Genomic DNA, 15,716 nt, shown 5'->3' on the forward strand with positions numbered 1-15,716 from the left:
GAAGAACATTAGGTGACTAAGATGTAACGCAGGGAATTTTTGTTGAGCCAAATATGGGAAAGAAACAAGGGAAATTGGGATGAATCTGAAAGGGTCTTGATTTGCAGGGTGTGTGCGATTTGGGTTCAGAGATCATCCTAAATCAATTCGACTTGACCTGCATCCATTAGACTCAACCATTAAATAATTAACTCGAATTACCTTTGATAATTATTAAAATGCAATGATGATAGTAACACATATTTTATGGTTAAATTTACGAAATATGCAAATTAAAATAATGATAAGTGCTATGAATAAAAGGTTAATTTATGCATTATTTAGCACTTATCAGTAGGCTTCAACTCCTTCAATCCAAGCTTCCTAGACACAGATAAAGGCATTAGTGAAACACTAGCACCTAAATCACATAAAGCTCTAGAAAAATCAACATCACCTATAGTACAAGGAATAGAAAAACTCCCTGGATCTCTTAGCTTTGGTGGAAGCTTATTCTGGATAATGGCACCGCATTCCTCCGTCAAGGCAATGGTCTCGAAATCTTCCAATTTCCTCTTCTTAGACATGATCTCTTTTAAAAATTTTGTATATGCAGGAATTTGTGCTAAGGCATCTGCAAAAGGAATATTAATGTGAAGCTGCCTAAACACTTTCAAAAATTTCTCAAACTGTTGATCAATTTTATTCTTCTTAAGCCTTTGAGGAAAAGGAATGGGAGGAACATAAGGTTCGACTGGTGGTAGTGGGGATGTTGTCTTGGCTAGGTCCTCAACTTCTTCACTGACCTTCTTGCTCACCTCTTCATAGTCTACTTCATCACCAATTGTAGTCTCACCACTTACCTGACCAAGTTGCTTACCACTTCTCAAGGTGACTGCCTTGCAATGCTCCTTCGGATTGACCTCTGTCTTACTAGGCAAATTATCCTGTCCACGAGAATTGATGGAATTGGCTAACTGCCCCAATTGCACCTCCACATTTCTATTGGAACTCGCCAACTGGTCAACCTTTGCTTCCAGTCTCTCAAATCTCTCCGAACTAGCATTGGCTAACTTCTCAATAGCTATCTCCCAAGACTGCTTACTTTCTGGTTGGGATGGTCTTGGTTGGAAACCAGGAGGATGGAGAGGTCTAGAACTGCTACCTTGGTTACCTTGATCTTTCCATAAAAAGTTGGGATGATTCCTCCAGCCTGGGTTGTATGTGTTGGAATAAGGGTTGTTCTACTGCTGCTGCTTGTTATAATTAGACACAAATTGAACCTGCATACAATCAGAACTCATGTGAGCTCCTCCACAGCAATCACAACTCAATACAGGACTAGAAACGGAATTCACATTACCCAGCTTATCGAACATTTTTACTAGAGAATCAACCTTGGCATTCAACATGTTTATGCCATCTACATCATACATACCTGGAACTTTCTTAGGCATACCTCTTTCATTAGACCACTGATAATTGTTAGAGACCATTTCTTCTAACAACTCATATGCCTCTTCTGTTGACTTACTCATTAAAGTACCTCCTGCAGCTGCATCTATGGTAATTCTAACTGAATGTATTAATCCATTATAGAAAGTCTATACAATCAGCCAGTCAGGAAGACCATGATGTGGACACTTCCTCTGCAAATCCTTAAACCTCTCCCAGGCTTCATACAAAGATTCACCATCAAACTGAGCAAAACTGGTATTATCATTTCTAAGTTTGGCAGTCTTACCTGGGGGAAAATACTTACTCAGAAAAGCTTGTGACAAGGCATTCCAGGTGGTGAAAGAGTTAGGCGCTTTGGAATTCAACCAGGCCTTGGCTTTATCTTTTAGAGAAAATGGAAAAAGTTGGAGTCGAATAGCATCATCACTAACTCCATTCATCTTGATTGTATCACAAATCTCTAAGAAATTGGCAAGGTGTGCATGTGGATCCTCAGCAGGTCCTCCACCAAACTGCTCCTACTGCACCATCTGGATGAGACCAGGCTTAATCTCAAAATTATTAGCATTGACTGTAGGTCTCACAATACTGGGTTGAGCACCATTGACATTCGGCACTGCATAGTCACTCAACAACCTTTTATTCTGGTTATCTTGGTTATCTGCCATGGCTTCTACTTGTTTTTGCTTTAGCTCTAATCTTTGTTGTTTCCTTAATGCTCGTAGGGTTCTCTCAATTTCTGGATCAAAAGGCTCAATTAGTTCACAGTTTCGTGGCATACACTAAATATAGAAAACGTAAATTAACAAAAAGAACAAAACAGTCTAAATTAATGCAGAAAATTATTTGTATTGATATTAAAAACAATCCTCCCCGGCAACGACGCCAAAAACTTGATAGTCCCTAGACTCTACCACAAGTGCATGGGTCATGACAAGTAGAATAGGGCAAAAAGAGTATCGTTTCCACAAGGAGGCGATTCAAGTACCAATTTATAAATTTTCTATATTATTTAGACGACCCCAAATTGATGTGACTGACTGCAATTTCTTGACCTGAAAAATCAAATATGAAAGGTTCCTAGGGCTTGGATTTCATCAATTGAATTCCTTCAATGAATTTAAATCTGATTGTTAATATTCTGCTAATTACAATGATCGAATCCTTTTTTTTATGCGATATCCTCTTTCAAGGCATAACACCTATACCTATATAAATCCTATGTCTACTTTCGTGATCATAGAAATTAATATAAATTCATTATGATCTGTGAAATTCTTGATTCTAGGTCACAAGGGTGTGCATTTATTTCTAAACTACACCACCAATGTTTGATAAATTCACCAACTAATATTGAACTTCAACTTTCGTTACTTCATTCAACATCTTAAACATGCAATTCATGGCCAGTAAATTGCAAGAATGAAAACCGAAATCATCAAATTGCAATTAACAAAAGATGTTCAATACAACCATACTCAATTCATATCAAAAATTCAATGACTACGTCCTAGCCCTAGGATAAGAAAACTAGCAAATCATAACTAATAAATCAATTCCATTATTTCTCAAACATAAATTTGCATTCAACATTCTTAATAACAATTCAGCAAATAAAAAAATAAAAAATATATATATATAATAGAAAGGAAAAGAACTCTGTATTTGCAAAAATCCTTCGTTCCGTTCTTTCTCCCAGAATTCCAGCTTTTTCTTCCTCTCGGAATTTCTAGCTTTTCCTCCTCTCGAAATTTCAGATTCTCTACATTTTTTCTTTTTTTTTGCTTCTTCTCCTCTCCATATCTGCTGGCCCCCCTCCTCTTCTCGGAATTTTCTTTTTTTTTTTTGAATTTTAAAACAGATTTCCTCCCTATCTGCTAGCTGAAATCCCGAAATTCTAGGCTGATTTTTAGACTCGACTCCCAGCTGAATTTAGAGCACCAAAACGATATACTTTGGAGTTGGACCCTTCATAAAAGTTTTAGATCTCATTCTCAGCTTTCCAACGCACCTAGGTTTGCATTATTCTGACTTATATAACTCCATATACAAGCTGAAAACCGAAATAGGGTATGGGCCGCAGTAAAATTCTGGACAGATTCGGACTTCTCCGTTTCGGCTAAGTTTTGGACTTCAAAATAGAAGAAATTGGTTTTGTGATCTCATAAAAGTTTTAGGTCTACCTCTTATCTTTCCAGCAAGCTAAACCACATATGAAACGGAGGTCTGTAGCTCCAGTTAGAATCCAAAAACCGAACAGTATTCTGGGTTGACTAGACCAGCCTAATTTCAACCGAATTCAATAATTAAACACCTGCAAAATACCAAGAATTTTCAAGAATTAAATAAATGTAAAAGACACCTAAATTATAGACAAATGAGCTAAGAACATACAAAACACTCTAAAATAAAACAATTAAGACTAAGAAATTGTGTGAAATAAATTTCCACATCAGTAACAGGGTCCAGAAACCACTTCTCTGTCTTTCTGTCTGTTACTCCTTGGAGTCGACTCGGAACTATCGGGAGTCGACTCGGCAAGCATCGGAGTCGACTCGAATTCTTCAGAAGTCGACTCGGTGACAGGGTCTGAGATTCATCTTTCTGTCCTGCTGTCTGTTCTCAGTCGGAGTCGACTCGCAGTGTGCCGGAGTTGACTCGAGCCTGTGCCAGAATATCTGAAACACTTGAAGTCGACTCGTAATCCTCCGAAGTCGACTCGAGTTTCAGCCTTTGACTTAAGCTGATTTCCACATGCACTCAAAAGAAGATTCTCACAAATTTTGCCTGAGATACTGGATCGATTCATTAGTATAATATAAAATATACTCAATTGCTTTGTGCTCATCAAAATCAAATAGGGTTATGATCAATCACTCCACAATCTCCCCCTTTTTAATGATGACAAAACATTGAGTATTTTTAAAGTGAATTGCTCAATCAAAAGATGATTCATAGTAAAGATTTTGAAATGAATTCAAATGTCTAATTATTTTAATTTATCCAGAATTGAAAGGTATGAATCAGTAAATCCTAAGATTAAAGCTCCCCCTTTCATTTGGAATTATATAAGCCTTCTTATCATGCAATCAATTGTTTGACTTATATGTGTTAAATGAATTTGCATTCTTAAGATTTCAGATTCTCCCCCTCAACATATGCATTCAATTTTGTTTAGATTTTCTGAATTTTCTTTTAAAGTCTTGAATCTTTCTAGCTTAAATTCTTACTTTTAGAGGGAAAATCTGACAATTTGTTCTTGAGTATGATTCAACTAATCTCCGAATATCCTTTGAATAGATTCTGGAAATCACTCCTTGAGGAGCCCCAACAGAGAGATAATGAGCCTCGAGGTATCGAATGCACTTAGAACAAATTACATTTTGCTTTAAGGATTTTTTTGTGATTCCCTTTACATTTTGATTCATCATATTTTCTGTTAGATGTATGCCCTAGAAGCCAATCTGGCAGACACATTATTTATTCTGGGACATAAATTTGTACTTGACTTTATTATTATTGAATAATAAATGGGCATCTTTTCATTCATATTGTTTATGTGTCTATGAATCGTCCAAGAAATTACTAAGATGATGATACATATTCTCAAGAGTTGAGAATTTGAGCCATGTATCATTGGTGATTAATTTCTAAATGCTCCTGATCAATAGATCATCACGAGGATGGTGATCGATCCGATTAGTGCACAGATCACTTTCCTTATGGATGGACGAGACTCGAGTCCACAGTGTAGGGACACTGAAGTGAGAGTTCAGGTGCTTGTTAGAGAACAAGGGTACTGAGCGTGACCAAGACAAGAAGTCACTTGGATGTCTATCCACTCGTCAGTGACTTGCTTGATGTTGCAGTAGTATGACTGGTCCTTTGACCTGCGATGCTTCGGCTACTCACAGTGAGGTTATTGTAGTTTGACTACACGTATACATGGTCTCTAGCCATATGGGTCCTTGTAGTGTAGATTGGCTGCAGTAAGTTCACTGTAGGAGTAGGGTATGCACTTACATGGAATCTATCGACCTTGATAGAAGAGGAGTGATCCTATGTGATTTGTTAGACTGAGTTCTAAGACCTTGGCCAGGGCAGAAATATAAAGTGGAGAAAGATTTTTCTACTATCGAACTCAAGTCGAATAAATCTAGACATATGACAGACGACGGGGTTTGACGAGTTATCCATGACCTCCGGTCTGTAGGGATCCACGATAGAAGGACTGTATCATACGATAACTGCACCTAGAGGTTCATCATTCTATTCTGCTGGGTGGCCACTACATACTGCTAGGTGTCACTGGTGGATGGTGAGACTCACAGGGATCATCTTGATGGTCGATAAACCCTGATGAGTTGAGTTGAAATTATTTCAACCCATTGAAAGGAGTTTTCAATGATATTGTGATAGAGATCGCAATATATCTCACTACCAGTCAGAATAGAACCTATGGGGTCACACACATTAGAGGTAATGACCGATCCGATGGTTGAATGTGATTAGGAATCACAAATAATCAATTAGATTGATAAATGAAAACGGCTAAGAGTTAGTGGTTAGAAGAAGGATTAATTGCAATCGGATTGCAATTTAATTTAATTAATTGGATTTAATTAATTGGACTTGATCATGAGTCCTACTTGGAGTGGGATTTATGAAGTCCTAATTGGATTAGGATTTCAAATTAAATTAGAATCCTATTTGGAATAGGATTTCAGTCCTAATTGTCTTAGGGCTGAAAATTGAACAAGTCCTGATTAGATTAGGATTTTCTTAAGTCCTAATTAATTTTAAATTTAATCTAATTAATTTTATGACTCCTAATTGGATTAGTATTGAAGAGTTCAATAGAGTCATGGTTCAATTAAATCCTAATTAGATTAGGATAAGGAGGAAATTGAAATGGGTTCATACAAGTCCTATTTTGACTAGGATTGGACTCATGCACTAGACCCAAATTAAATCACCCATTAATTTGATTAAGTGGCAGATTTAAATGGATAAGAGGGAGGAGAATATGCCCCTCTCTTTGAGCCATGCATGGGAGAAAAAGGAAGGGAGCACGCCCCTCCTAGGTGGCATGAAATAGAGATAAGGATGAGCTCCTAAAAAATAGGAGCTCATCTTTATCCCTTTGCATTTCAAAATGGAGAGGTGATTTCGGCCAGAATTTTTGATGCTTTTCTTGGGCATTTCGAGAGAACCTCTCTTCCCTTCATTCCTCCTTCCAGCTGCAAGAGAAAAGGGAGAAAAAGAAAGGGTGGTGGCGCCTTCTTCTTCCTCTTCCTTGGGTCTAGCGTATGAGAAAAGAAAAAGGCTGCAAGGGCTTTGTTTTTGTTCCTTGATCCATCCTTCTTCTACCTCCTCCTTTTTGGCATTCAAGAGTTGATAGTAAAGAGAGGACTTCAGCCATCAAAAGCCATCTCTGCAAGGGAGCTAGCACCCCGGGGAGATACGTAGGCTTCGATCGAATCATTACCTCGTGTGGATACCCGTAGAGGCCGGACGCGTGTGCGGCTTCCATCGAACCTTCTATAAATTCACGTGAATCAGATTTGCGGAGACCATCTACCCGCACAAGGTGAAGATCTGATCTTCTTAATAATTTTAAAATGGTTTAAAATAATTTAATTCTAATCTATCAACAAACGAAAGGTTTTAAAATACGTTCATGGCGATGAACGGATCCCGCATATGTTTTTCCGCTGCAATCTGAAAATTATTTCGAAATTTTCATGGCATATGAGGGATGCTAACAGTGGTATCAGAGCCATGGTTATGTAGATTAAGATTAGAATTAAATTTTTCAAGGCATTTTAGATCTGAAATTTAAGGGATTAGGCTTGCTGAAATTTATGTATGCAGAATTTTCAGCTTGCTGATTTTTCTGCATACTAATTTTTAGATGCTTAGATTAATGATTCTAAAGCTTTGATAATGTGATTACAAATATTTAGAGTCAAATCTAGCATGATCAGCAAGTCATGAGATGAAATAATCAGTTAAATATCAGATCTGAAAAATAATTTTTATGCATGTGATGCGTATGGTGATGATCATGGATGGACTCTTTGAATGTGCTGAAATGTTCTGCGATGTTCTGTAATGCATGTAATTTTAATTTTCAGATGCCTGCGTGCATCTTAAATTCATGTATTAGAGACCTGCGTGTCTCATGAAAAGGGTTGTGATTTTATTTTTATTTTTATTTAATTTTTAAAGCAATCTGGGATGTAATCTGTGATGTGTGATGCACGTCGATGGTTGATCGATATGTACATCAACAAGCTTGTTGCCCAAGATGACAACCCAAGAGGGAGGGTGAATTGGGTTTTCTAAAAATTATGTTCCCTAATTTTTACTTTGAATAGAATGCAGCGGAATATTAAGATGTTATTTACTTAAGCTTTAGGCAATTACAAGTAAAGCAGTGAAAAATTAAGCTAAAGCAATTATACTATGGCTTTAGGGTGCAATTGATCTAAAATTAACTTATAGTTGTATGATCAATTTTAATCTATGTGTATGGTAAGGATGGAGTGGAAGCTAAGCAAATTCTAAACTATCACTTATAACTCTATAGAAAACAAAGCTAGAGATATTACATAATCAAGCATGAATGTAAGGCATGAAATACAAGAGATAAGGCATCACAAACACAAAGATGTATAGTGGTTCGGTGCACCCCAGCACCTACATCCACTCCCCAAGACCTCTTGGAAATTTCACTATAATCCCTCTGATTACAGTCGGTTGTTTTACAAGCTCACAACCCAACTTGTTGTTTTGCGAGATCACAACAAACTCGGTCGGTTTTCACAGGCTCACCGACTAGAACCAACCGATTGTTTTCACGGGCTCACAATCCAACCCAGTTGGTTTTTTCAAAGGCTCACCAGCCATAACCTTACAATGATTGTTTTCCGGATTCACAATCAACCCAGTTGGTTTTCCCAAAGGCTCACCAACCACAACCTTATAACGTTGGTTTTCTCTTTGGCTCACCAACAAACCTTAACCCCTTGATTCAATCCCTTGATTGAATCAAGTTACAAGATATTTAGAGCAAGAGTTAAATTCAAGTACAAGCTTCTCAAATAAGCGAATATAGCAAATATAAACAAGTAAAGTAAAGGGAAGAAGCCCTCAAACAAATTTGTAGATGGAGGAACTCGGCTTCTTCTTTACTTGACCCTCTTCTGATTTTGCACGAAGTAGAGGATCACCGAGGCAGCACACGGATGGAGAGGAAGCTTTGGGATTCACTTGGATGCTCTTCTTCTCTCTATTTTACTTTGAATGGCCCTTTTGTGCTTATGGAAGATTTCCCTTGTAATCTCTTTCAAATCTCTTCCCTAAATGTTTTCTTCCACTTCCATACTTTCTTTCCTAGCTCTCCTCTTGATTTTATAGCTTTAGATGGCGTGGAAACAAAAATATAGCCGTTAGAGACAAAAATAGAGCCGTTGGAGTCAAGAAAAAACTAGCCGTTATGCCTCCCAGCGTGCTAGAGTCGACTCGGCTGAAGCAGGAGTCGACTCGGCTGAAATAGGAGTCGACTCGTGAATAGTAGTCTGCCGGCACTGTAGCTGGGAGTCGACTCCGCACTGTAGCACTGAAGTTGGAGTCGACTCGAGATCACTATAGCGCTGAAAATCAACTCTCTGTCTTTTTGTTTATTCTCAGTCGGAGTCGACTCGTAGAGTATCGGAGTCGACTCGAGCACTGTTTCTTGAAACTCTAGAGTGCCAGAGTCGACTCGGAACTTCCAGGAGTCGACTCGAGGACTATTCTTTTGAATCTTTCTTTGAATTTGCTCCTCCAACTTGAATCCTTTGAACTTGAAACTTGGGCCAATGAAGTGTAGCTTTCTTCCAACTTTTCTTGAGAGCTTTTGAAGCCTTCTTGTATTTTTCCAACTTGATATGTTCCTTGCAAAACAAATTATCTTTCTTCTTGCAACACAAGCATTAGTAATTATACTTCAAGGTTTTGTGATCATCAAAATTAATCTTTAAATCAATTTTTGGGTCATCAATCTCCCCCTTTTTGATGATGACAAAACTTGGAGTATATGCAATATAAAATATATTGTGTTCTAGAAGTAATGCATAGCTAAGTTGCATGAAGTAGAAATTATATATCTTTAAAATATACTTCATGATAATTCTTTAGATTTAATCTAAACATAATCAACACATAAAGCATTATGAGCATATACTCAGATATTTCTCCCCCTTTTTGACAACATCAAAAAGGTTGTAAGATAATGAAACATTAAGCACAAAGATAATGGTAATATGAATCATATAACTCAAGGCAATAATGTCAGAATAAGTTTAATTAGCATAGATCAGAGCCAATTAAGATGATTTCAGAGCAAATTATGATGAGAGCACATCGAATGTGATTCCAAGGATAGTTTCAAATCAAGTGTAGGTGGAATTTTTTTCAAGTTAGTTCAAGGAGTATCAAGACTGATATTCAAAGAAGGCACGAATGGAAATTTAACTTCTCTTCAATAATAAGTATGAAAGCTTGTTCATTTAAGATCTTTTGCCCAATATATTAAGTATTTTAGCAACATGAAAGCAATTTAACTAATTTTCAGAGTATAAGAGCAATATATTAAGTATGATTGCAAAGTTCTTTTATGGTGTAAAAATATTGTGGCATAAATGCCAAAATATGAATTCATGCAATTTATGATATATCTTAGAGTATACATAAAGTTCAAAGCTTTGAAGGTTCTTTTAAAGCTCTTTTAAAGACTTTATTCTTTTATTCCTTAAAAAATAAGCACAATTTGATACATAAAAATATGAATTGGCACAAAATTGAAGTTCTAAAGAGCAAGCCAATTAGGACTCATTAGTGAATTCCAAAATAGATTTTCTGAGAGATACTCAAGAAAATTCAACACATTATTCTCCCCCTTTTTCATTAAGTTAGAGGCTCTTAAGATCAACTATTTGACTTGCAATTTGGTTCATGATTTATGCATAAGATATATTAACCAAATAATAAGCCTCAAGGTGTATCATAAAGATTTTCAGATTTAAATTTCAGATGATACATATTGGAGAGTATTAGGATCACTTTTCATTTAGTATTCTGTCTCTCTCCTTTAGTTATAGATTTATGCGATTAAGTTCCATTAGATCTCTCCTTCTGAAATTTTCTTTCTCCCCCTTAATTGATCATTCCATTTAAGAGTTTAGAATTTGAAGATAATGTTCAATAAAATTGTCAATCTCAAAAATATATTTTCTATAAGTTTCAGCTTATTTTCATAAGACTCAAGGTTTGAGATAAGACAACCTTTATAGAACTCATCTCAAGGTATGAACTTATTATATAATTAAAGCAAGTCTTGCTATATAAGGAGGTTCATCAAAATCAATCCACAAAAATCAAGGTATGCATCAAATTAAAGTAACTTTAGGATAAGATACTGAATATCTAAAGCTCCCCCTCAAAAGATGCATTCCTCTTTGATCATTCTTTTCTTTTGTTGAATTTCAGATTTTAATGACAAGCGTGAATAAAACTGAAATTCTATGATATCGAGAATGTAGAGTAATCTAGAACTATTCAAAATTTATAGCAATCACTCTTTTTAATCTTTCAAGAACAAGTTATGCTTCCTCTTAATCTTTGAGAAAATGTACTGAAATATTAATCAGAAAATGATTCATTTGAAGCTCAAATTCTTTCAAAAGCACTTACATTTTCTTTCTTTTAAGAGTCATTTGAGTGAGCTGAAGTATTTCTAGACTTAAGATCATTCACTCTTTTAATAATATATATATATATAGTTATAGATCTCAATTTCTTAATCATAGTTTTTCAGCAATGTATACATGAAGCCCAATAAATTTTTTAATTTCAAAATGAAATCATATATTTAAAAAAATATTTGTTTGCAATCAAGATCATCGAAAGACACATCATTTGGACCAATATTAGTACACTTTAAAGATAAGAAATGATATGTTTCAGATGCGTATCGGGGCAAGCAATCAAGGCATTATATTGGGTACACTTTATAATGATATGTTTCAGATCTTTAGTACACTTTAAAGATCATCGAATTATTCTATTTTTCTTAAGTTAAGATTTTATTTAGAAATCATATTGAGTTTAAGCTTTTATACAAAATCAAATTCTGAATTTCATAAAGATTTTCAATAGAGGCTTTTAAAGTCATAATTTGAGATATGTATCTTTCCCATTGTAGCTCATCTTAAATTATTACGATTGAAAACACATATTTCAAACATATAAGAGCATATTCAGAATATTTGTATTTATGTTGAGTTTTGGTATGAATTAGAACATTATATACCAAAGTTAAGCAAGTTGAAGGATAAAACAAACTCAATTCATTTTGCCTAAATAGAGATATCCTTCTCTTCTTCTTTTTACAAATTTATTCACCTTTCAGATTTTAACAATGATTGTGAACGACAAATCTAAAATTTCTTTTCAATAATACCAAAAAAAATTTTATGTAGTATTCCAAACATTCAATCAAATTATCCAATCATGAAGCATTACAAAATATTGAGAACCCATCATGCCACATGCAAAATATATTATGTGTTAAGTCATGCATTAAAATAATAAGAACAAGCATGTCAAGGATCAAAATCAATTCTTTTCAAATAAACTCCCCCTATTTAAATATAATCTTGCATTGATTTCATCCTTAAATTGTGTTTTCAAGTGATTTAAAAAAAATGACTTGATTCTTCTTATATACTTTCATTAACTTTGTCTTTCATTTTTACTTTCTTATGCTCTATACTCTATTTGCTCCCTATCCGGTGGAGTTGGGAAGGGGCACGAAGTACTACCACTAGCCTCCCTCTTGTGCCGTCCCTAATATGCCCTACACCGAATAGTTGGATCAAATAGTGCCGGGTACTACCACTAGCCTCCCCATTGGCACCATCCCTATGATGAGCAATATAGAAAGGTTAAAATGTTCACTTCAAACTCTCCCTGTTTAAGTGTAATTAATTATGGATTTTATCCCTTCCAAATGTGCCGAATATATTATGCTTGTTTTGCTTTTCCTTAAGATTGGAGTACTTGCCTTTGCTTAGATTTTTCATCTCTTGAATAATATCCATTTTCTTTTCTTTATCTCTCTCTCTTTTTGTTATTCTCAAGTAATTTACATGAAAGAGTAGAATAAAGAAATAATCTTATGTATCATATAGATGTATATCATGCAAACAACATTTTCATTGTGCTCAAGGATTCATAACTTCTCACAAGTTATTTTAAATCAAAATTTTATGCATATACTTGTGTATTTCATGGTTATGATATAGGCAAAGAAATATTTTAGTTTGAGCAAACCATGAAACAATTTCTAAAAGCATAAGTCAATTAATGCATATATAGACATGATATCTAGAAATTAATATTTAAAGATTTTAATCATGCCACAATAAGATTTAAGTTATTGACTTTGCTTAGCTAATTTATGAGAGAGGTCTCTAAAATTACCGATTCATTCTGCATTCTTCAAGTCAGATACCTACTAGATTTCTTATGTATGAACTTTTGGCTGAAGAAGGTCCTCTCTCTTGTTTGCAGGTGAATGTTTATTGTATCTTACATGGAGATATCCTTCAAGTTGAAATCTCTCATTTTCTTGCTCAAGGATCCTGTATTATTAACAAAATTCTTTTCTTTCTTGAAGGAAAGTCATTAGTTTCTTCAAGATACAAAACATTCATATAGCATATTTCTTAACTAGGTGACTCAATCGTAAGATATGACAACAATTGAATGTTGAGTCATTTTACTCAAGAGATTGCCAAATATAAGCAAACACATGTCACTTGAACTTAAGAGATAGTTTCATTAACCAAGAAGGTTCAAAGACAAGCATGTGAAGCAATAGGAAGATTTATCAAGGTCAAATCAATTTTTTATTTTCAGAATCAATTGAGCTTAGATTCTATTTGCTTAAGATAATTATTAATAAGACATGTTAGCTAAGTTTTAATCAACTTTATCTTAAACAGTTGTTTCTATCAAAATTCTGATTATGATTTATTTGTTATCAATAAAATATGATTCATTAAAGTTAGATTGAAGTCTTGCATAAGGTCACATAATGAGCATACAATCTGGTCTACTAGCTGTATGATAAAATAATTATTCTATCATGCTTCAATACAGCTTTAAAACAATAGATCTACTTTGCTCATCCTTTTCAAATTCTACAAGGTGGGGTCATAGACATACCTTCTTCATGCCAATCTTCTATAAGAGTTTTCTTGTGGACTAACTTTGGTCAATGAAGATCCCCTTTCTTGTTTGTCTTAATTTGGAGTTTGAGAGAAGATGTTAATTCATTCATCATACATATTTCAAACTCACCTTACATGAGCTAAGTAAAATCTTCATATAACTCTTCATTAGTAGAACCAAAAATGATGTCATCAATGCATACTTTAAGCAAATAAGATATCACAAATTCTTCTTTTTGATGTATAGATTTATCACTATTACTTTCTATCAAAAAGGTTGCTTAAGCTTTTATATCATGCTTTTGATGCTTGTTCCAAATTATATATTGCTTTAACATATTTGTAATGAGTGTTTTCAAATATGGTGGTTATTTAACATAGATCTCCTTTTTAATGAAATAACCACATAGGAGTGCATTCTACACATTCATTTGACAGAATATAAAGCTCATGAAGCAAGCAAATGATAATGGTGATCTTTACTTCTAATCATGCAAGGATTTCATCAAGATCTAATTCATCTTTTCTTGATTGAATCTTTTAGTAGTCACCAATTTTTCTTCATTAAGTGCATTTCTGAAAACTCAATTTGGTTCTAATTATTAACAAGTTTTCCGATTTTATCGGCAAGATTTTAAATTCTCTCTCCTTTAAAAAAAAATGATTTAGTTTAACTTGACCAATTATAATCTTGCTCATTCTTCTTAAGGTGTTTTAGTTTTAGATTGTTATATGCAAGCAAAAAGATTAACATATACACATATAATCTGATTTTAGTGACTTGATGAAAGATCATTAGTCTCATAAAGAATAAAATAAATTGATATTTCTACAACTAGGATCTTTTCATTGAATATTCTATATGCATTGCTTGATGAATGATATCCAAAGATAGAAGTATCTTTATCAGATTTGGCATTATTTTCAAAAGGACATATCAAGCATAACGTGTATAACTGAAAAATATGAAAGATATGCAATGGTTCATTTTCTATTTTTCAGAAGATCAAAAGGAGTTTTCATCAAAAAATAGATCTAATAGAAATCATATGTATGACAAGCAGTGATGATAGCTTTTAAAAATTATTTAAGTAGATGACTATCATACACAATTGTCTTTTTCATTTCTTCAAGAATTCTATTAACCCTATTTTACTTAAGGTGTCCTTGGTGCTGAAATAATTAATTTCTGTATAAACTTTATCAGGATTTTGGTTTTCAACACTGTGCCATGATACCTTCACAGTTTGGAAACCTTTATCATTTGAAACACTTTTACAAGATTTAGCAAATACAGAAAATATTTCAATTTTATTTGCCAAGAACAAATCCAATGTAAGCTTTTGAAAACTTAGTGATGGAAACAACATCTTTAGATTTAGAAATTGATTCTTGTTTGTTTCCTTAGCTAACATCCATAGCAAACTTTGACCTTTCAGAAGATAATCTAAGTAAGGCAATGGCAAGGTCTTTTGAGATTAAGTACATACTAGCATGAGTTGATTTTATATGCCAAAGATGGTTTCTTTAATCTTGGTATTCATAGTGCATATATTCAAAAGCATACCAAGTACACATTATCATATCTATGATCAATAAACAATAATGCCATGGATAAAAACTCTCAATCAAGCATATCGAGAATTCATAGAGTTATTCTTAATAAATTGATTAATCATTTAGCAACTTATCCAATAGTGAGTAAAGCATACTATAAAATGACGTGATTTGATTATATTTCCAAAAGTATTTTTTATATCACAAAATTGATCAATACTTGCAATTCAGATTTTAATCAAATACTAAAGCAAAAATAATGATGAGATGCAAGGATTACTGATTTCATTATTATTATTTTTTTATTTAAAATTATTTTTCATAAGTATATTTTAAGTTTCATTTTTGACGTGTGTCTAGAGCACCCATTTGTATGAAAGTTCTATTTGTTCCATGGGTATCTTGGCACACCTATGTCTACATCCTCATAATTTCATTTTG

The 15,716-nt window shown here is 34.0% G+C and overlaps 1 non-coding gene across 1 annotated transcript; it reads left to right on the plus strand.

Annotated features, from left to right (window-relative positions):
- Positions 1-1,605: 1,605 nt before the first annotated feature.
- Positions 1,606-1,712, plus strand: LOC113461580. Its single transcript, XR_003383858.2, has one exon. It is a non-coding gene; the product is annotated as a small nucleolar RNA R71 (small nucleolar RNA).
- Positions 1,713-15,716: the final 14,004 nt, after the last annotated feature.

The sequence above is a fragment of the Phoenix dactylifera genome, unplaced genomic scaffold (genome assembly GCF_009389715.1).
Source record: "Phoenix dactylifera cultivar Barhee BC4 unplaced genomic scaffold, palm_55x_up_171113_PBpolish2nd_filt_p 001586F, whole genome shotgun sequence".
In the NCBI taxonomy this organism is placed as follows: domain Eukaryota; kingdom Viridiplantae; phylum Streptophyta; class Magnoliopsida; order Arecales; family Arecaceae; genus Phoenix; species Phoenix dactylifera.